The 22795-nt window shown below is 33.8% G+C and overlaps 1 protein-coding gene across 2 annotated transcripts in view; it reads left to right on the top strand.

The window, feature by feature from the left end:
• Nucleotides 1–22795, top strand: part of LOC123322991 (protein Shroom) — a 280868-nt gene that overhangs the window by 175378 nt on the left and 82695 nt on the right. Inside the window, exon 1 of one of the 2 annotated variants that reach the window (XM_044911144.1) lies at nucleotides 10763–11259. The exons of the other annotated variant lie outside the window; for it this stretch is intronic. The gene's annotated coding sequence lies outside the window, so the exon portion shown is untranslated. Of the gene's footprint in view, nucleotides 1–10762; nucleotides 11260–22795 lie in introns of those variants that run through there. 2 annotated transcript variants of the gene reach the window in all.

Here is a 22795-nt window from a genome sequence, read left to right on the forward strand (position 1 = left end):
ATAGTATCCAACAGGGCTAGATCTAGAATTCACATCGATTTACTAATTCATTCATTATTCATATTGATATGAAGACTTAAATTCATGAGATGATATGAAATCAATTATATACATATTTATCGAATGTTTTAGAAGACGAAAACAAACAAAAGCAAAAAAATAAGGCGAAAAAAAATTATTAACTAGTCGAAATTAGGATAAAAAAAGTTTTCAACAGATACCTACCGCCAAATAAAATGAGTTCTAAGGCAGACCTTGCAAAACCACTTCTTCCATAAAAATCAGTAGGAAGGCATTTATAAATTGGTGCGAAATAGTTGTATCGTTTTGTATGGTTGATTTTTGTTGGTAAAGTCAAGGAGGATTGGTGAGGTGATAACTTCTGTTAAAGAAAATTGGTTTTTGCTCTGTATGCTCACAGTGGACGGAATTAAGCGACTTTCAATAAAAAGACGTGGGTGATATCTTGTGTTCGGGAAAATTCATCGAATGATTGAAAAACTATTTTCCGAAATTCATTTCATTAGATGAAACCGTTTGTTAGATACTGAAAATAATATGTTTTTATGGTATTCCAACAGCCTGTATCTTTTAAACGAGCCGTTTCGGAAAAAAATGGTGAAGGAAAAAATGTTTTCTTTTGACCATTCGTAAGAGTCAAAGACTAACCCTGTATAGCAATATTGTAATGTTCTAAGTTGTTTTATCGAGTATTGAGATATTATAATGCATAAAGATATGATTGAAAATGAGGTGAGATATTCTAGGAACCTTTTTTAAAATCGTGGATAAAGTAAAATTTCTATAAGCAATATTTTCAACTTTTTTGGTTGAATGAAAAACTCAAGACCTTGTGATTTCGAATTCGTGCATACTAAAGGTTCCTACAGATTACTCTGACGTGACGTGGGACCACGTCATAATGCCATAATGCGCATGATTCGAAATCTATAATAGGGTTTTATGCGGAATCGTTCTGACGTGACGTGGGAAATGCATTCCCACGTCACTTCAGAACAATTTGAACGCTCCCGAACAAAATCGTATGTTAGATTTTTGAATCATGCGCATTCTGATGTGGTCCCCAGCGGATACCTATCACTTGAAAAAACGAAAAATTAAGCACTTCACAATTCCATACAAGACGTCGACTTATACCATGGTTTAGTGACGAACTTATTGCAGAAGTTTGAGATTATTCTTTTAACTCGATTGCAATGTTTTGGCCAATAGCTAGTTGCTGTCCTTGATCTTTCAATATTTGGCGAATTTTGTGGCATATATTCTTTGCATATTGCATTAAAAAAAAAGCATTATCTAAAACCTCCTGTTTACTTTTTTATTTTATTAGTCCGAATTTAATAAATTGAACAATTTTTTAATTGTGAATTAATTTATTTCTCGTTTTCCTAAATTATTTTCAATGAAATTATTATGCACGGACTCGAAGTCTACTGAAATCTGCAAAAATATACAGGTTCTTGCAAATATTGAAATATAACGAGAATAATGAAGAAAACAAAAGGAACATCTTCTAACCTTCGTGGTCCATGTCGAATATTTTCGGTCAGTAATGTTGAATTTTACGGACGATTATTCTTGGCAAGCCCCATCATTATTGCATCCTTCAATTGGTGCTTCGGGCAAAAAGTATTCTCGAACAGTTTTGATTATAGAAGGTTAAATGTGAACGTTTGTTCAGTGTTAGGTACCGTTAAATTTATCATCTCCGTTCATCAGTTCTTGTAACGTAGGAACTATAAATAATATTTTCCTTTGAAGGAAATCGTAATTAATAAATTAGCATATGGAAGAACGTCTCATGAGGTAAGGAATAATGACTCATTGTGAGATTGTATATGGGCATAAGTAGAATCATTCTTTATCGATCTTCACTTGATGCAAGTATACCTATTATGTAATATTGTTGGCATCGAAGCAACGTGGAACGTGGATAATGAATCTGAATGATTCAATGATTTTTTTGAGTGTAATATCATTCAGGGAATAATTTGACTGTTGTGGATTGTTGTATTATTTCTAAGCAGTACTCATTTAATCATTTATTTATTTGTTATTACAGTCATTGATTTTAATGAAAGCAGTCAGTTATCCTTGGTACTTTGATACATTCCACATTGTATAGGACGAAAATGTCCAAATGCTTATCAAAACATTTTCGGGTCTTAAATCACCGATTCCTTGTCCCTTCTACATAGGTAAAGATCTTAGCAATTATGTACTTCGGAAAAAAAAATTAATTCGAAAAGATGAGATGAACGTAATTCTTTAACATGAACCGACTGAAGGGATTCCTTGTCTAGTTATTTGCATGAAGAGTAAGAGATCACTGTTGAAATATATTTATATTTGGCATGAAAGAAAACTAAATTATTGACACATAATATTATGCTTATGCTTGAAAAGAATTAATGTTGGTTTTCCTCTAGGAATTAAAGTTCCTAGTAGCTACCAGAAATATAAAAATTCAATTATGGATGACTAAATACGCAGTACCTACTAAGATTTTTGGTGCTGACATATAACTTCTTCTGCTATTATAACAGTGACACTTTTCTACACCAATACATCAGATGTAACGTTTATAGATTTGTGACTTGTTAGTTCGTGGGTTTGTAGTTATTTCTAAAACTATCTAACCAATTTTGAAAATTGTTTCGCGTGTTTAAAGATTCATTAATCCCGAGTAAGATGGATTGTGATTAATGGTTTTTTTCAGTGTGAAATAATGTATTATAAATGCGAAAATCCCTGTGTGTGATAGTTTTTTTGTTTGTCTTCGAACAGCTTCGCAACCAGATGTCCGATTTTGATGGGGTTCTATTTAATGTAGAGAATTTATTCGGGGAGGTTCTTCTGTGAAATCATTCCTGCATAATGAAGAGATGATGAGAAATCGGTGATAATAAATTCATGTTTCAGACAGTTTGCGTGGTGGGGTGGCCGTTCAGTTGGTTGATTTCAGTGTTGCAGACGTGTTTATACAAAATTCTAAATTCTGACACTAATGGAGGGGTTTTCTTAATCAGACAGTTTGAAGATGATAACAATGCTTTTTTTGAATATCTCCCTTCCTGTACTACTAAGCGTTTTTGTATTCATTATGATAATTATTGTGGATGGAAAAAAATTCTTTACAACGTTTGTTTTTTTTTCATACTCTTCACCGTTTTCGAGCTAGAGGGTGATGAGCGCGAGGAGCTTAGCCATACATGCGAAACAGCAAGGTCAATGTACCTAGAGTCCCAGTCTAATGTACTTTCATCGCCATATATGTATCTCGAAAACGTGTGGACGTATAAAAAATTTCTTCGGTTGAAATTTGTAGAAAATATTATGTTCTATAACTTTTATTATGGAAACGAAAACGATTTGAAGCCCAGGAGAGGTGATAATTCGAAAAAGCTTATTCTTGTCGACTTTATGGCCATTTTTTTATGTTCCGGCTTGTTGAAACTGTCAGATTATATTTTTTCCGATATTCTTGAATCGTTAGCTTCAATATGAGTAGAAAAGCCACCGCGCACGAGAATTTACACGTGAAGTTTTTTTTTGCTTATTGGCGCCCTACCACTCATTTTGGTTACGTTTAAATTGTCAGATTAATGTACCGATACTTTTCAATATGAAATTAACCACATATATCACGCTCCTCCTATATACAGGTCTAATTTTGATAGAAGTTCTTCAAAGTTTCCTTATATTAATCTGACACGCTCGAGTAAAGCTCGAATTTCCTTCCAACTAGAAGGCTTTAGACTAAATTTCACTTTTCAACTATGGGCTAATTCTGAAATCTTTGAAAACTGATTTACGTGAATCCAGAACAGGACTCAAATATTCTTATTGCATACTTCTATACAAGGAATCTTTGCCCCATCTTCAGTGAACACCCTGTATTAGCATTATTTTAACGTATTTAACAGTGAATCTTCTGAATCCATTAAATTTATTCATAAGATCTCCTATAATATTTCTTGTGACCATAGTAACTCACTTTCACTATCAGATGCAGGAATTGGAAGAAATAAGGTGGACGCCGAAGAGGAGTTTAGAACTAACGGCAGTCAGCTGAGTCTCCCATAACCAGTTACTCGATCTCGTTTGAATTCAGTATCTTACTACATCTCATTCTATGAACATCATCTCCGCGTTTTAATTACACGCTACGTCGTCGAATTATATCATTTTCATTCACCAATCCCCATAAACCGAAATGAAAAAACAACTCGTTAAATTTATATGAACTACTACTGAAATGGCACTCTGGATTATTGCTATTTCCAGTGAAATGACGACCGACTCAAGGTGATAGATTTTCACGATGATCAGTAGAAACGTGAGCTTTCGTGACTATGGGGAAAAATATGTGGAAATGTAAAAGTAATCGTTGTGTGGCTGCGATAAACACGAGCTGACTTTTATAGTTTTTTTTATCAAATATCGACTGTATGTAACAATTGGAGGAGTTCTCTTCTATAAAGTGTTTTAGATATATCTGCCTGGATGGATTTCGTTTCAGTGGTGCTCTTGAACTTGAATATCTGTTTCTTTTGTGCGAAGTGTTATATTCCGATAGTGTTCATCGGGATTTATGGAATTCATAAATAATTGATCAAATGAGGTGAGTAAAGGTTTATTATGAATCGAAATTCAAGAATAAAAATAAACAGTGAGCGATTTCATATTCACCTTTCGCCGAAAGGGCCATAGAAATCATAATATGTATGTATATATCTATACTTACTCGTATGTATGTATATTATAATTCCTATGGAACTGACAAACCTAAAAAAACATATTTCAAAACAAAACAATGCCAAATCAAATAAAAACTAATCAGAAACATAATTTCTCGAGGTCCGTAAGTTGTCAAATCTATTCTTGAAACTATATTTATAGTTGATGCGCTAATAACTTCATTGTTAATAATGAGAAGAATTGGCGTGAAGTCAGCTTTCGCTCGATTGTCCAAATTCACGACCAGAACAGTCACCCATCCAGGTACTCATCTAACTCAAAGCTGCTTGATTTCCAGGCAAAACAATTTCCTTATTTTTTCTCGTTTGGAAGTGTTCGTTGAGAAATGATTTTATTTTTGCAAGGCACTTTTGGTCGACCATTAACCATATACTTCATTCATTCACGTGTATCAATCACAGAAATACATTACATCTGCTTTGGTGGTTCAACCACAGAAAAATCATTTCAATACGCAAAATGTTCGAAAACGTTCAATTGTTAGCAATAAATAATTCTCATTTTTGTACTGACTTGTTCTTCGCATGTGATGCTACCTTCTCCACCTAATAGACGAGCAATTGGATTATCAGTACCTACATAGTTTGTTATTCTAAATCAAAACTGAATCCGAACACATCCATGCTTGACTTGTTGATCTTACTCGAAAGGAGTAGTATCAATGGATCATACTTCTTTACCTAAGTACTTACTCTTTGAAAATTGTATTCACATCTTTTGCTTTCAACGTGTGAGTTTTTTTACATTATTCTCTGATACACGGAGTCTGTTGATTCGAATCTGTTTAATTTTTCATTTTTGGACTCAAAATGAATGCCATATGGCCTTCTCTTGTTTCTTTTCATATACAGGGTGAGTGTTTGACTTTTTATACATATTTCAACAGAAGATTCTTGAGGTCAAAAGAAATACTCTTTTCCGATTCGGCCTAGATAAAAATATTAGGACATTTTATGCTTTGCCTGCCCTGGAAATCTGACACTGAAATTTTTCATTTCATTGAATATGCCATGTTAAGCGCTTGGAAGTAAGCTACTACATTAGGAAAACAAACTCACTTTTCCATTCAATTTGTTGATAGTAATCAGAATACAACAAATGAGTTACCACAATTTTGTTGGCGATAATTGAATATTGTTCTCTTGACTTCTATTTATTTCGATATTAATAACGAATTCAGCTTTCAACCACCCATCTGAGTTCTGATTTTCATCATTTATTATCGTTGTTTATTTCATTGCGTACAAGAGTAACCAGGTTCAAACATAACACATTTGACCTTTCTTTTTCATTCGAATAAATAAATAATATAATATTTTTTCTGAAAGTTCAATCGATCTCAAGTAGATAATATACACAGAACAGTATAATGACAACAAATAACAAGCTGACTCTATGTCACTTTATATACACCTCTAAAACATGTTATGTTTTAAGATTATTCTGTAGATCTTTTAAACCGGCGAGTTGCGTTCGTCCAAAGTATCGTACCCCCAATCATACCAATGAAAAAGTATATTCCGAAAATCAATTCTTTCGATAAAATCGTTTGTGAAATGTTACAGCAAATTATATATCTTATGGATTTTCAACGTTGATGATGAAATATCTATTTCTACAGGGTGGGCACCCTTTCGATGTCTTAGCACTACAGCTTTTAAACCAGAGGAGATAGACAAAATCTGATACCCCATTCGTGTTCTCTTTTCCTGAGAAACTAATAATAGTAGTAGTCATTTTTGGTCACTATCTTTTGTTTTCGAGTTATGAGCAAAAATTGGAAAAATGGCAATATCGAAATAAATTTATATCTCCGCTAATACTGATGAGATAGAGCTCTGAAATTAAAACATTATACAAGCACTTTTTAATGTAGAATCCAGTGGCGTGCTCTTCTTTTTAGCATTATTTTTAATTACGAAGCTATGGCCCAAAGTTATGTTTTATTGAATGGGAACACTAGATTTCTGTGCAATTTTTTGAAAGCTCAATTTTTACTGATTTCAAAAATATATATCATCATATGGTTTGTATCAATTTAAATAATAGGAAATGGTTGAAAACCTTTTTTCTCAATATTTGTATGGTTTCAACTTTTGATGAACATAGAAAAATATAGCATCGTATCATTACCACTGTCTCCTTCTATTAGTCCTTTCATTATTATAAAAATTTATGAAATATTTCTTAATTCAAATTCTGTGAAAATTGGCGAAAAGCATAAAAAGAATGACATTTCCGGAATTAGACTGCTCTTGTTATAGGAAGCTCTATTTTTCTGTGCTCGTCAAAAGTTGAAACCATAGAAATATTGGGAAAAAAAGGTTTTTGTCCATTTTCTATTATTTATATTGATACAAACTATATGATGTTATATATTTTTGAAATCAGTAAAAATTAAGCTTTCAAAAAATTGCACAGAGAACTAGTGTTCCCATTTAAAAAAACATAACTTTGGGTCATAGCTTCGTAATCCTGCTAAAAAGGCGAGCACGCCACTGGATTCTACGCAAAAGAGTGCCTGTATAATTTCATAATTTCAGAGCCCTATCATCAGTATTAGCGGAGATATAAATTTATTTCGATATCGCCATTTTTCCAATTTTTGCTTATAACTCGAAAACAAAAGAAAGTGGCCAAAAATGACTACTACCATTGTAAGTTTGTCAGAAAAAGAGATCAAGAATGGGGTATCAGATTTTGGTTCTGGTTCAAAAGCTGTAGTGCTCAAACATCGAAATTTGCCCACCCTGTACATCACTACTAGCTGTTCAATTAAAGAAACAGTCTAATGTGGAACAGCGCTGACACCTGATATTTTGCTCTAAAATATCGCCTTTTTTTCGAAATACAGGGTGATGAAGTTTTTGACCTATACATCAAGTGATGTGCGATATCTTCTCGGATCTCTTCTTTCGAATCATACTACAGCGTTGACCAATATTTGTGCAACTGGGTGTTGAAAAGATTATTAGTCATTTTATATGAGAGTATCATTTTTCCCTTCTGTTAAATTGTTCCCCTTCTCATTCTTATTCTACCCATGTTCTACTTATTATTGGCGAATAAAGTTACTCTTTCCACATAGTTAAATCACATCGAACAATTTCATGAAAAATTTCGACTCGACTTCGAGATCCATCAATGATCTGAAAGGTATACGAATCCAAATATGTATTCCGTTTTAATGCTTCAGAAGATGATCCGATATTCAGCACCCAAAGGCAACGCACGATTACGGGAATAACATGTTGGGGACAACGTAAAATATCATCATCGATGGTCCATTTCGATAGCCAGTTATTAAGTCCATTAAGAAAATAACATATTTCGTGTTGTCCGTACAATTTAATACGAGTTAAAAAATTTACGACATGGCATTTATTTGGAGGAGGGTTGTAATTCATAACAATTGTTTTGTATATAGAAAGATAAAATGGATGTTTAGTCCATTCGATTAAGTGGAAGAATAGCCTGCGAAGCATAGGGCACGAAAAATGCAACTCTGCGACTTCATTGTGTAATTCTGTATAATTATCTACATTTTATGAATAACATACTTCATTATTATTCTTCTAGGATTTCATATATAGCCCTCTCGGAACTAGTACCGTAAAGACGGTTTGACCGGCGAGACGTTTGTTCAATCGAGGGTTGCAAAATTGACTTTTACAAGTGCTCTTTCATGATAAAAGCAAAAAGCAAGCTATCATTCTTACGTAAACATTATATTGGCGTAATTGCAATGCATTCTACTGTCAAATATTACCATATTTCAACCTTAGAACATAAATACATCTATGTTCCAAGGTTTCAACAAGCATTGACTTAATAATATTATCATTTGGTCTGCGGTTTCAACAAATAAAAATAAATATACTCTCTACTGAAATATTTATTTTTCTGCAACTAATTATCTGAGAAATAATGGTGGAATAAAAGTGATCTCTTCCAATCTAATTTAAATATAGGGTTAGGATAAAGTATGAATCTTTTGAACGAATGAAGGACAATACTTTATACTCGCTTCAAGAATTATGGAAATCGAAGCAAGCCTTGAAAATAATGACGGTGCTTGATACCTGGTCAGAAAAGAGAAAAGATCTTTAATAATATCTGTAGTTTCAATCATATAAATAAAATTTACAAAAATAAACTATAAAAGTACTTGAACTGAAAAAATACTCAATTCGCAATCCAGAAAATAATCTAAGTATTAAAAATTTAAACAATTCAGTACATGAACAAGATACTTGTTTCTGTAATCTGTAATTCAGAATATGATATATAGATTGAAAGTTCCCATTTGAAAAACCAGAAACTTCTTATACAGAAGTTTAACAAATTTCTGTATGGAACTATTTTCAAAGAATTACAATATGTATTTCAATACAGTCTGAATATTATTATGGTATGAACTTTATGAAGTTACATATATTGAATTCTGTTGGGGGATTCTAAATTTTTAGTGACGAAAAAAAGCAACCTATCTGAAATTTCGGGAGTGTGGAAATTTAACCAAAATACTACCAGAGATAAGTTAATTTGAATCAAAATTGCAGGTTTCATGAATCACTACGCTCACTACGACGCAAAACATTTTGTTCAATACTACCGAATAAAATATTTCAACCTTCTGACCTCATTAGCATAATTATCTTTCTCAAATTACTCTTTAAGTGTTAATCATACATCTTTTTTTCATTATAAAGATGAATGGAAATTTACTCTTTCCGACCCATCATGAAACTTCAATTAACATTTTGATACAGTATTTACGTATATATGATTCAATTTTATGGTTTGAAACACCTACAGTTTCAAATGACTCAACTCCATTTAACGAAAAAAAATAGGAACAGAACTGAGAATAAAGGGATATGCTTCTTTATAAGCTCACTTTCTTATGATTGTAATTTGTTAAACTAACAAATAGCTTGACAGAATATTCTTCGACCTTCGAAAATCGGTAAATTTGCACACCCCTTTTTTCTCAAATGCTCATTCACCAAGAAGCTCAAATAAAAAGTTTCAGACCTACGACCTGGAAAGTACAAGCCCTTCCAATGCCATTGGCGCTCTGAATTGTAGATTTTGTATAGCAGTACAACCAAGAGAAGATGCGGACAAAAGGTTTCTCTCTCGGTTTTTTCCTTCTCTTGTTACTTTTTCTTGTAGGTACATTCTCCTCTATCACGGTTATGGGTGAGCCGCTGTTTTTTTTTCCATCCTGTTCGTGTTCCACTTCTGTTGTTAGTACGATCTGCTGGTGTGAAAACCCGTGAGGTGCACCAATGAAAGGGGAGTTTCTGCTCTTTTCCTAACAAGTATGTAAGCCTCATTCCTTTTTATTCGCGAGTGATTGAAAACCCGAACTACACAGACCTTCTTCAATATCACCTAATGTTAATGAGTTTTCTTCGGCATTTCCACAGCATCTTAAAATTACATAAGAGGTTGGTGCTTTTCGTAGATCGAGTATCGCTATGTTGCATTTCTTATAGTTTCTAAGTTAATTTCCACACATCCTACGATTGCAAATAATTCTGTCTGAAAGAAAGTTGACTCTCTTTGTGGAGTGTCTTTTAGCACTTTTTAATTTGCGTGCCGGATTAGTACAGGAAAGAAAAGTACCTTAAGCAGATACATATATTTTCATTCGCATATGTACATTGACTAGTGCAGATTTTAAAACTGGATTATGATTTTCCCTACAGTAAATTATATTTAGGGAGGGGAGATGCGCGAAGATATTTTCTATATTGAATATATTACACTTTGCTTATTTTATTTCTTCAATAGTAGTTAAAAAATCTGTCTTCATTCTCGACGTTGTAAACATTTATTTTCAAATGATGCACAAAAGATATTGGAATATTCGATCGGTTCGTCAGTTATTGAATAACGTATTGAGAGTTGATCGGTATGTATATAGTTCATGCGTGAAATTTTCAACGGAACCAGTTGATATCGCCCTCTTCTTTATGGTCAATTTTCGTACTACGTTAAGTTTAAGCAGGCCATAACTGCTTATATTCACACTCTCTTCGATACATTTAATAACCACGGAAGAAAACAGGGATTTATTTCTGCACGATAATCTTGACGTTAATCTCCCATTATAAATAATATTCATTGCATTTCAACCGTTCACAATGGGCTTTCTTCCGTGGAACCATAAAATGGCAAATAAAATTTTATCGAGACGGTATCAATCTGAACAGGAGTCGTTTAATTGTATTTATCCCAAGTGTGCGTGAATTTTCAATTTGTTTACATTTTAGCGTGCTAATATGGATTATTTAGTATTATGTTGATAAGATTGTTCGAGTGTACTTCTTCCGATCGCGAAGTCAGTCGCTCACGGAGTTTCTACTACATCGTTGTTTGTTCCGATAAGAAATTGAAACTTTACTGACTCACCCGACATAATATTTTTATGTATTCAGTTCTAATCCCCACTGTGATGTCATTTTGGTGAGTTTGTGCCATTGTCTTAATTAGAATAGATTTTTTTCTCCTGAATCCCTGAGAATACAGTGGAATTAAGTATGTGAAGGTATAATTTTGTCTTCAACAATGTGATATTTTTACAGCCTTTATTATTTGTTTCAATTCCATTGATTCTTTACAAAGAGTTAGACTCGGACTTAGATTGATGTTGGTGTAAACATTCGTAACCTTCCAATCTTTGAAATTCTCACTAACATTTTATAGTTATATTAAGAAATTGCTGCGACACAGATTTGTGCTTCTGTGATCTACACTCAGATCTACATGTTCAGATATAAAAAAAAAATGTCATTTTCAAAATAAAATGAAATAAAAAATCGATTCATATGATATAATAATAATAAATATATTTGCAGAAATTATATTATACACTCTACAAATAATAAGCATTCACACAAAGGCCTAGCCTATATGCGGGGTAAACCACCAAATTAACAATTTCTCAATTTTACAAGCAGTAACTACTGAGCAAAAAACAATATTCCCACAAATAAATTTTATTATATTGTTATGATTTACTGTATTTGAATATTTTTGTCGCATAAATGAGACCCCATCGATAAAACGAATACATGTTAAAAAATTGGGATTGAGGGCTCTCCTTCCTTGTAATGATTTTTTTTTCAACGCCCTTTATATAGAATACGTCTGGCGTTACGATTGTTACGAAAAGTTTTGGTATAATTGCCGAAATCGATCTTTGAATAAAAAATAGAACAAACCAGTGTATCATTATTATTTCTTTGTTCTTATTCTACATGCTGATGGATGGAGAACTTCAATGTCAACGAAGAAAACATCTTATACGGTTCACTATTGAGCGCTCTTTCACTTTCAACGTCAGATATAATGCATGAGGTGACTTCTGCGACATCACTGAGAGCTAGTTTGATGTTGATGGCCGAAAATTTGTGACGTTTACTCGTTCTTATATGAATAGCGCTCAACAAGATGAAGATACTGCGAGGTCTCCTATAACTATTGTTTTCAAGAAAGGCTGTTTAAAATTTCACCGAGGAGATATTTCACAGCATTTTGATGGATTTTATCGAATAGAATAGAAATTCGATAGAGAGTTGAAATATTGAATATCGTATTGAAAATCACTCAAATATTCATTTATTCCATATCTCTTCATTTATTGATGTTTTTTGCGCATTTAATTATGGGAATGCAAATAATCTAAATCCTGTATCATAATTTTGAAGAAGCCAAGTATCTATGGAAACATTCGGGGTTTCGTTAACCCATCTCAAGAACTGATTATGAATGTCATTCGATGAAACTAATCAATGAAAATGGAATTTGCCAAATTGTTATAGGTTGTCAAGTTCTTGAAAATTTCAAGACAAAACAAGAAATTTTATCTCAATAACAAGATTTCTTGTCCAGACAACAGGAAATCTTGTCTAACCATGAATCTGCTAATACGTGTTTATTTTTTTAAATAAATAACATATTTTTACATGAAATACCTATTTCTATTTATTGCACATATTTTTTGATAGAAAATGTAAATTACAAATAATTAAGGATAATCTTGTTGGAACTTCAGGCATTCACTTATAAATTTTATGTTTATGAAAACATGGCATAATTTTGGCTCATTCATCATTTTCGCTATTGGTACTTGTGTCCACCTGAATTTCGAAAAAATTTCAGATTTTTTTCCTGTCAGTATTGCCACTAGTACCTACCACTATCTTGCATTGGTGAATGCTGCTGTTTTTTCCTTTTACTGCTGCTTTCACGTTTCCGTTCAGATTTACCATTTTCACTCGCATTAGTCGAAGTCACTTTTGTTTAACTGATCATTTTATATTTTTACTGAATCTTACGGTTCCCTTTTTGCTTATTTGTGAATATTCTTAGTCAGAATCAGAGCCGAATGGCTCAGCAGACTTTCTGTTTACTGTAAAGTAAATGTCACTCAAGGTAAAAAAGTCTATTACTTTGTGATAATGAACAGTGGGTATAGAAAGAAGTTGAAATTCAGTTCAAAGACGATTAGAATTGGGATGAGGTAGAAGGTGGAAAAGTCAAGTTCAATTGACTGAGTCCGTTATCAGTGGCGTATGGATTATAGATAATAGTAATAGGTGATGAAAGAAGATAATTTTAAATAACTTTATCTTTTCTGCCAAAACGTTGTTATTATTTAAATTGCACTGCCTGATTATATGATAGTTACACCAATGCGCACTTGTGTGGCGTGGCGTGTAGAGAAAGGGAGCCGAGTATTTTCGATCTCATATTGAGTCTTCTTTCTATATTTTCTAAAATAACAAAGGAGTTAAATAGTGCAACTGCGCTACGTCATTTTGAGTTCGTCGGAAATCAAATAAATATCGGGGAACCACCTGATTGTCGTATTAGCACGAAGCGGAATGAAAAGTTCGCCTTGAAATCGCCATATAGTTTTAACAAGATCTTGAAATTTCTTGAGTCAAGACAAGATTTGGTATGTCAAGAAAACATCAAGACAAGATTTTTTTTTAATCTTGACTTTTTCCTAAGACAAAAGAAGAAGTTTGTCGTCAAGACAAGAATTGTTGTCTTGTAGCTCTTCGTGTACCTACAGCCAACAACAATCCACTAGCGTATTCACACTTCTGTGTATCCTTGGAGCTATTTCTCTGAAGGAAAAACCAGCCAGATTCGTTTTTTCTTGATATATTGCAATCCAACTTCTTGTGTACCTAGTAAAAAAACAAATTGTGCAATTAGGTTCGGTATTGAGAGAATAAAATCATAGGAAAACTACAATCTGCAAAGTCTTCCTCAGTTAATCATCTGCAATAGCAGTATTAAACCTTCTTGGCACACCAGCTTGCTGTTATGTCATTCATAAGAAAATAAAAATGTTAAACTATTTCAACTAGACTTAGGTGTGGATTTAATACCAAATAAAGGGCGATTCGTGGTTGAATACCACTCGATTTTCGCATTAAATTTCATCGAGTTAACCTTCGTAATTTTCGGGATTGTAGGTATGCAAATATTTTTTCTGATATTTTTTTTTTAATCAGTATACCTCATAACAAACACAGAGAGACAAATTACCACATGCGATCTCAACATCAGATATTATATTACGCGGAGACTCATTGTTGCCCGTTACAATGCGTAAAGTAACGTGGATACTAACTCAACATACATCAATTTTCAATTTCAACACACTCCTCTGAGCGTTTATTTGTTCAATTCAGATCCATATTAAGGCTATCACGATGAACCATTGTCTGATCGAGATGATTCGACACATACGAATTATCTAGGTTAGACTCAAAACTCGGACGTGATGTGATAGTGATAATTTCTCTTAGAAATCCTCGCCAACCTTCGATTTAGATATCAATTTTGTCGATTTGTTTATGTTGTTTTCTCCTCTCATGCAGATTGTCGCTACACTATGTTATGCTAATTTTTATTTATGATCATATTTATACAATTCAGAGTTGTGGAGGTTAATTCGAAAAACAGAAACAAAATCGAATCGAAAATAAGCCCGATGAGAAATCCACGCTATGCCAGTGTCTGTAGAAATAATTAATGGAATTCCTTTTTCTATTGTCCAGTATCCTGATAAAAATTCCTCGAACTAATTCCTATTTATATCAACAATCGGAATCATTAAATTATAATTAGGAATAACAAATGAAGCCAACTAATTGATCTCGCGAATGTTTCAAGAACCAGTTGATTGCGTATCCCTCCACCCGGAAAAAAAACAAATTGCTTCTCCTCGGAAGATACGAGTGCCATTGGCCAGCACAGCTTGAATATTTCGCGATATCGCATACTACCGCATGGTTAATCGAAGACGCCTCTGGCAAGTTCTGACTAATAGGGTCGACAAACTTCTTTCGTTAAGAGGTCGTAACAACATATGTACCGTTAAACTGAAAATCACAAGAAATTTTCGATAAATCCACAAATGCGCTATTACTCGTTTATATGCGATATATGCGAGACAAATCGGAATATGCCTTGAGAACTGACACATCTGACCTCTTCGAAGTGCATTTCCTGGTATATGGAATATAAAGGGCAGGGGCAGAATGTCCTCCTTCACACATAACTCCTGTCAATTAGAACTCTTCTCAGTTGTATGATCGTCTCAACTTCAAGAAGTGTTCTAATTTTAACATAGGTAATTTGTATTTGTCTTCCCTATTGGTAACACTCTGTCGCTCCATTATTTGTAGCATAAATTTTACCAGATCATTCTCTTGAAATCACTAAGTTTCATGTCCTAATCTCGTATTTTCGCTGTAGGTGTAGAGCTGAGGCAACAGCGTTTGCCAAGCCCTTGTATAGCCACATTGGTCATAATTGGAGGCTATAATTTGTCACCCTTCTATTCTTACATTGTTGATTCTCTGATTGTTAGATAAGTTGCAGACTCCTGTACCTCAAAGTTGATCTGATTCAGCTAAAAGTGGAGTTTCGTAAAGATCCATCAGCTCTACGTGAAGCTCCTTCAACTTATCGTGAAGCTAGCTGATTCTGCTATGAATTATTCCAAACTTTGCAGGTCGATTTTCATCATTTATCAATGGTGGTTGAACTAGCTTGAGGAACCATTTCTCATTATCCCTGGTTAGTCCTATATTTCTATGTATTTATGGAGGGTGAGTCTTCAGTCTTCGACTCGTAAAAATATTTTAACAGTAGATTCTTGAGGTCGAAAGAAACACTTTTTTCCTACACCACTACACCATTTTTTTTTCGATTCGGTCCTGTATAGCCATTTTAAGTTTTCATAATGAGCTGTGCCACCCTTGTAAAAATAGAATTACCCTCAGAATAACTAGCTAAATCTGTGACACTACACATCTGTTGATCTTTCAAAAAGAGTTGCATTCGGTCAAAGTACCCAATTTCTCTGATTTCACAGATATTTTTTATTCATATTTTTTATCAAATTACTCGAAAACGTCGCATTAAACGGGAAAATATGAAGAATAATTTCAGTTTTAAGAGTTGGGTTCCTTGAATTTTTGGTATTGTTATGGTACGTAATGGACATAATGAGAGAACTGGAAGATGTGGGTGATATCTTGTGTTCTAAAGAGATTCATTAAATAAATGAAAATTTATTTTGGAAAAGCTTCATAGTTGTTGAGCTGTTATTTCCAAAGTAACTAACCAATTAAGGGTTGATTTCAATGAACTCAGCACATTGAAGTTCCAAGACAAGTTGTTTTCTATGCATTTTTCATATATTTTTTATTTCCTTCGACGGCATCAACTGCTGAGGGTTATGTTCATTAGCCATATGATGTATGATGATACAGAATCAGAAGTCATCTCACGACTGATAAATCATAAAAAATCAGATGTAAGCGAAAATTATCATCAGCAAAATATAAATATTAATAACGAAATAAATAAGATGCACAACAAAACGAATCATTACTGAAATATAGTAGTATATACAGGGTGATTCGTTGAATCGTACAAATATTTCAATAGACAGATAGATTCTTGAGGTCAATTTTTTCCTTTACCATTTTTTTCCGAATCTGCTCGGTTTAAAAGATCCAGGCTGTTGAAAAACCATAAAAAAATGTTTTTTTTTAATTCTATCGCACAAACGGTTTTATCGAATGAAATGAATTTCAGAATATATCTTTTCATTTATTTTTCTTCGAACACAAGATATCACCTACGGCTTCCAATTTTCCCATTATGATCATTACTCGGATCATTACGTACCATAAAAATAACAAACATTCAAGGAACCCAAATCTTTAAACTAAGTTGGACGCTATCTAGTGAATATTTGAACGTTTTTCAAAATGAAAATATTAGTCATATTTTCTCGTATAATGCGCCGCTTTAGAGAAACAAAAACAAAAAATATCTGTGATATTCGGAAAATTAGTTACTTTGACCGAAAGCAATTCTGTTTGAAGAATCCATAGACGTGTAGTGTCATAGATTTAGCTTGTTATTCTGAAGGGAAGTTTGTTTCTCCGGGGGTGGCATAGCTCATCATAGAAAATTTATTAGCTATATCTTTTTACCAGGACCGAATCGGAAAAAATGGTATGGGAAAAAAGTGTTTCTTTTTACTTCAACAATCTTCCTTTAAGATATTTGTACGAGTCAAAGACTAACCCTAACCCTGTATAATCAATTTGGTAATACCATAATTTGGTAAAAAGGTGCCTGTGACCATAACTCTCATTTGCTCTTGTCAAATAAATTCTTTACGAAAAAGGATAAATTTTACGAGTAAATTAGGTACGTGGTTTGAATGTCAGTGTTCAGTATATTCAAGAAGGGATCTCCTCCAGTGAGAATTGGCAACTATGTCCAGGTTGGATTTACATAACACGAGTGAGTACCTACTCACTTTCATGAAGGTATATGTGAGGTCGACGATAAAATTTAATGTGCACCACGACAAAAAACTGTCTATATTGTCTTGCCTGCTTGCTGTCCTCGGCTGCGCCTCGGCTATCAATTTGCAAGCTCGACTTTTAAAGACAGTTTTGATCATTGGTACATAAATAATTATTTCAAACGTATAATGACGTCATATTTTGACTGACAGTATCATCGAGAATTTCTGCTTGCGGTTGCTACAATATGTAAAGATGACAACCTTAACTAGCCACATTTTCCACTCAATTATAACGATTCTAATAATAAAACTAATACAAAAGTTGTATCCAGATTATTATTAATTCCAAAACGTTTGCAGAACAATAACATATTTCATTTGGGGAAAAAGTGGCTCGCCTTCCTCACCATGACAAGTGACACTTCTGCTCCTTATGAAATAATTTACCATTTCCTGAATGAGTTGGACTGTCTGTGGGTGTCAATGTGAATATTTTTTCCTTTGCTTTATCAGATGTGTAGAAGTGATTCATTGTCATTATGAAATCCAAAAAAACTTAACTTCTATTAGCTGAAAACTTTCTGAATTTTCCAATAAGTTATTGCGACACTTCTCCAGTTCAACCTTTCATAAAAAACTACTTCAAGATTTGATGATATGATAAGCCAAAACCGTTTCTCGAATGCACTTTTACAGTACTCATCATTCTAGTAAATGAAGACCTTCGTTCACATCGAATCAGCTGGTAAAAATCTACAGGGTCATAATAAAAGAGCACGAAGTGAACTAGAAACAACGAAGCCCATTTTTTCTCACGATACAGATAATCCTGATTGAGACATGTTACACAATTTGTGGAGTACGCTCTATTTGTGTGTTTTGTACCAACAAGAATTCGTGGTACTTTCATCTGATAAATATAGGATAGGAATATTATATAAGAGACGAACTACGTGAAATGGGTTTTATCATATTGCCGTATAAAATAATAGGCCCCGCAATTAATTCGATTGTCATGATGAAAGAAGTAGCGAGAGTATTTTCTTTTGCGATTCGATTAGTCGAGATGTAGGATAGAAATGTCAGTCATTTTTTCGTAAGATGCAGGTAGGAAATTTCAGTTCCAATAATTTTCTCCTGTCGAAGGCGATTCTGGACCAAATTCATGACATTACTCGCTGCCAATACAACAGAAATTGCATTCAATTACCCAAATACCAGTGGAATTCGCATATCGGAGATTCCGTGACGTTATCAAAGGAAAGGAATGCGAAACTACCTGATTGCGATCGTAAATCAATTTTATTAACTCCTAGCTGCATGACGGGAATTTGCCTGCCTAAAATTTTATATACAGGTTGAATAAAAGTTTCGTGCAGCCATCTAAAGGGTAGTATCTGAGAAAAAGAATAGTTTTTTTTCTCCGTAAATGGAGTTTTCCATAAAAAAAAATTAAAACAAACCGTAGCGTAGACGGATGACGTTATTTTATCATTCAGAATTATGAACTTATCAATTTTATCTACGATAGCATGTGGAAGGTTCCTATTTTGACGCCCCATATTTCAGAAGCCGAATCTTTGACCTCATGTAATTTTTTCAGACAAGGAATCACCTTCTGCATTTATACTGCACCTTCTGAACATTCTGTATATATGTACATATCGAATTATTCGTATCAATTCCAAGATATCAGTAAGTTGTAATTCCCTTGGATAGGTATTTTTTTTATTTCGAAAAAATATTTCAGATGCTGATAACTCCGAAATCATTAAACGGATATTGCCCACGAACTCAACAAATTTCAAGACAAACTCCTAACTAACTACCTTGGGTAGGTCTTTTTTTTGTGTTCAATCTAATGTGGACACGCTACAAGTCGCAATTTTCAAGCTATCGGGCTCAATTCTGGCAAAGTTTTGCGGATTTATGATGCTAAGGAGTCTATTGTTTTCGATAGAGATGAAAAAAATTATTTTTGAAATATTAATTCAGTTGAAACACTGTAGACGTTTGAATATTTTCTTCATTAAATAAATATTATTTTTTTACCTACCACTTTGGAACTTTTCGCAGTTAGTTTATAAAAAACTTGAATCTTTTTCTATATAGAATAAGGATATTTTTGCTCGGTGTCATAAAGGTTGATCAAGAAATCAACATACCGAATAACCTTCTTGTATGAAATTGCTATTTTCTCAAAATATTCAGGACGAATACCTTCAGTGCACCTTAATGAAAAAATGGGTTCAAAATGATTCCCCCATTTAATATATGAATCCGGAATTCCGGAGATTACTATATTCGATTTATAAATCTAACATCCTCCCTCATGTTGTTATATTTTTTATAAAGTGTCTCTCCAGAGAGATATTTTTTCCGATTCGGCCCTGATAAAAAGATATAGCCATTTTAAGTTTTCATAATGAGCTGTGCCACCCCTGTAAAAACAAACTTACCTTCAGAATAACTAGCTAAATCCGTGACACTACACATCTGTGGATCTTTCAAACAGAGTTGTATTCAGCCAAAGTACCCAATTTTTCGAATTTCTTAGATATTTTTTTGAACATCAAATTACTCGAAAACGGCGCATTATACGGGAAAATATGAAGAATACTTTAATTTTACAAAACGGTCAAATATGCATTAGTTAGCGTTCAACTTAGTTTCAAAAGTTGGGTTCTTTGAATTTTTGGTATTTTTATGGTATGTAATGGTAATAGTGAGAAAACTGGAACACGTGGGTGATATCTTGTGTTTGAAGAAATGGTGTAGGAAAAAAGCGCTTCTTTTGACCTCAAGAATGTACTGTTAAAATATTTTCTACAGAGAGGAACAAATACAGTGAAAGGGTTAATTCTGAAAATCGAATTACTGTCAAATCGTTCATCGGACAATCAGAGTTGTGTGAAATCCGCTGTGTTATGCCCGTCTCACCGACTTAGGCAGATTTAACTTTAATGCTCACTTATTTCTTTGATTTATTCAGCAGTTACCATAGCAATCACTGAAATATGTAAGTTAAGCCTGCCTTAAATAAGTCGGTGCAAAAGTGCATGAGTGACACTAAAATTCAACATATTTTGTTTTTTTATCAAAATATATAGAAAAACAAAGCGCATTGGTATCGAGAAGTCTTCAAATTCAACTTAAAAAAACAAGACGCCACCTGGAAAACCTGCTATAATATTACAAGAGTAAAGCAGGCCCTTCACGTACAGTTTTTCTTGACTCCCGATGCGACGCTCCTTCGCTCCATTCCAAAATTCGAACGTGAAGGGTATGTTCACTCCTGGATCGTCTCGCATCTGACTCGGCGCGAGACGTTCCAACCGGTCTAAATTCCTGGAGCGAATGGACTCCAGGAGCCATTAAAAACCGAACGTGAAGGGACGACTCTCGCGCCGCTCCAATTCGAGCGAGGATAGTCATATCGTAAAACATCGAAAGAAACAAGGATAGAATTTCTTTCGAGGTTTTTTCGCAGTTCGCAAGATATTTTTGAAACATAGACGCCTTTTTTTTTGAATGGCGAGAAACTTTTCCACTGAATTCATTGGATTATATAAATTTTTCCATGCTTATGAAAAACTAAATGCAGTAGATATTCCAACAAAAATTTCAGGGAGTTTAAAATTGTTTAATTGATTTCTGCAAAAGCATTCAACCGGATGCAGATAAGGCCGCTCCTCATGAAAATATGGGAATTAATGAATTTGGCGTGCTGTTTTGGAATGCACGTGTAGTTTCATCTCTACACTTCGCTCCGGGAATCACACGCGGGAGCATCGCATCGGGAGTCAAGAAAAACTGTACGTGAAGGGCCCGCTTAAATCACGAAATTATTTATTCCTTTTTATTAAATTTATTACGTCATTACCTACAAATAGTAAATTAAGTAAAATCTATTTGAATAGAGATTCATATTGTGTCACATCCCACAAAACATTTCCATATTTTGGAAATATGAAAATCTCTGCAGAATTGAGAGCGTTTCTTCTCGTCCTCGATAAGAAAAGTTCATTTATGGAAAAAATTGGCCATAATGAATTCACGCAAATACCAGAACCGTGAAAGTATTCATTTTGCAATAAGATCTTATTAACTGACAAATTTCTGGAATTGCCAGCGTCGACCAGTGGGCTTACCCATTTTACAATTACATAAGTACTAACTGCTGATTCATTATCACTTTTCGTGTGGCACATTGTCAGCAGGTAAATCCGAGTCTGATCAATTAAGCGACACGCTTCGTTCATGCCTCCCAATATAGACAAAATAGAAAGTCGGTGGCAAATTACTGAGGGAGGTGTCCCAGCATGTGGCCGAAGACCACCCACGGTTGCACCCAATCTAATATACTTGTTCAACCTTTCCGACTAAGGTTCCAAGATTTATTAACCAATATAGCACAACGGCGGTTTCGTAACGAACTTTTCGTAACAGGTTCATCCATAACTGGGTCGTGTAGACTCCTAGAGCCCGAAGGCCTTCTTCCAATGAATTATTAGTGCAAGAATTAGGAATTGGCTGTTATTCGTCCGAGTCATGTGAATGGGCCTCATGATATTACGGTACAGATAGCCTTAAACGGAATGCACTCGTCGTCATATATTTCAGCAAGTGGATGGCGCATTTCATCGATTTTTTCAGAATATGAATTGTTCCGAGCGTGTTTAACTGTTTCTGGTTTTTTCGAAAATACTGATGGATCAGATGGTCGTGAATGTGACCTCTGAAATCCGCTTAGAGGATTTCTGTTCCGGGTAGTTCTTCTAAAGATCGAACATCGAACACCATCTGCCGTTTCGTACTATTCAGTGGACATAAGCTCCTGCAAAATATTTATTTGTTCAGGATTTAAATCATCAAATATGTATATCCCATTTGATATTTTGAATAAGGGGTTATCGACAGTTACTACACAGTGTGATTCATTGGGAAATGCGCATAAAATCAGGGTATATGGAGGAAATTGAGGTGTTTCTAAATACATAATCCATATTTTATAGGTCTTTCATTCTTAATTAACAAGATACCGGGTTATTTATTGATTTAACTAATTTTTTCATCCTAACTTATGACTTCGTACGTTTCTCTTTCAGAGTGCTGTCAATATACCTTATGAAAAAAGTCGTTTTC

This window comes from Coccinella septempunctata, chromosome 1 (assembly GCF_907165205.1).
Source record: "Coccinella septempunctata chromosome 1, icCocSept1.1, whole genome shotgun sequence".
Taxonomy (NCBI): Eukaryota; Metazoa; Arthropoda; class Insecta; order Coleoptera; family Coccinellidae; genus Coccinella; species Coccinella septempunctata.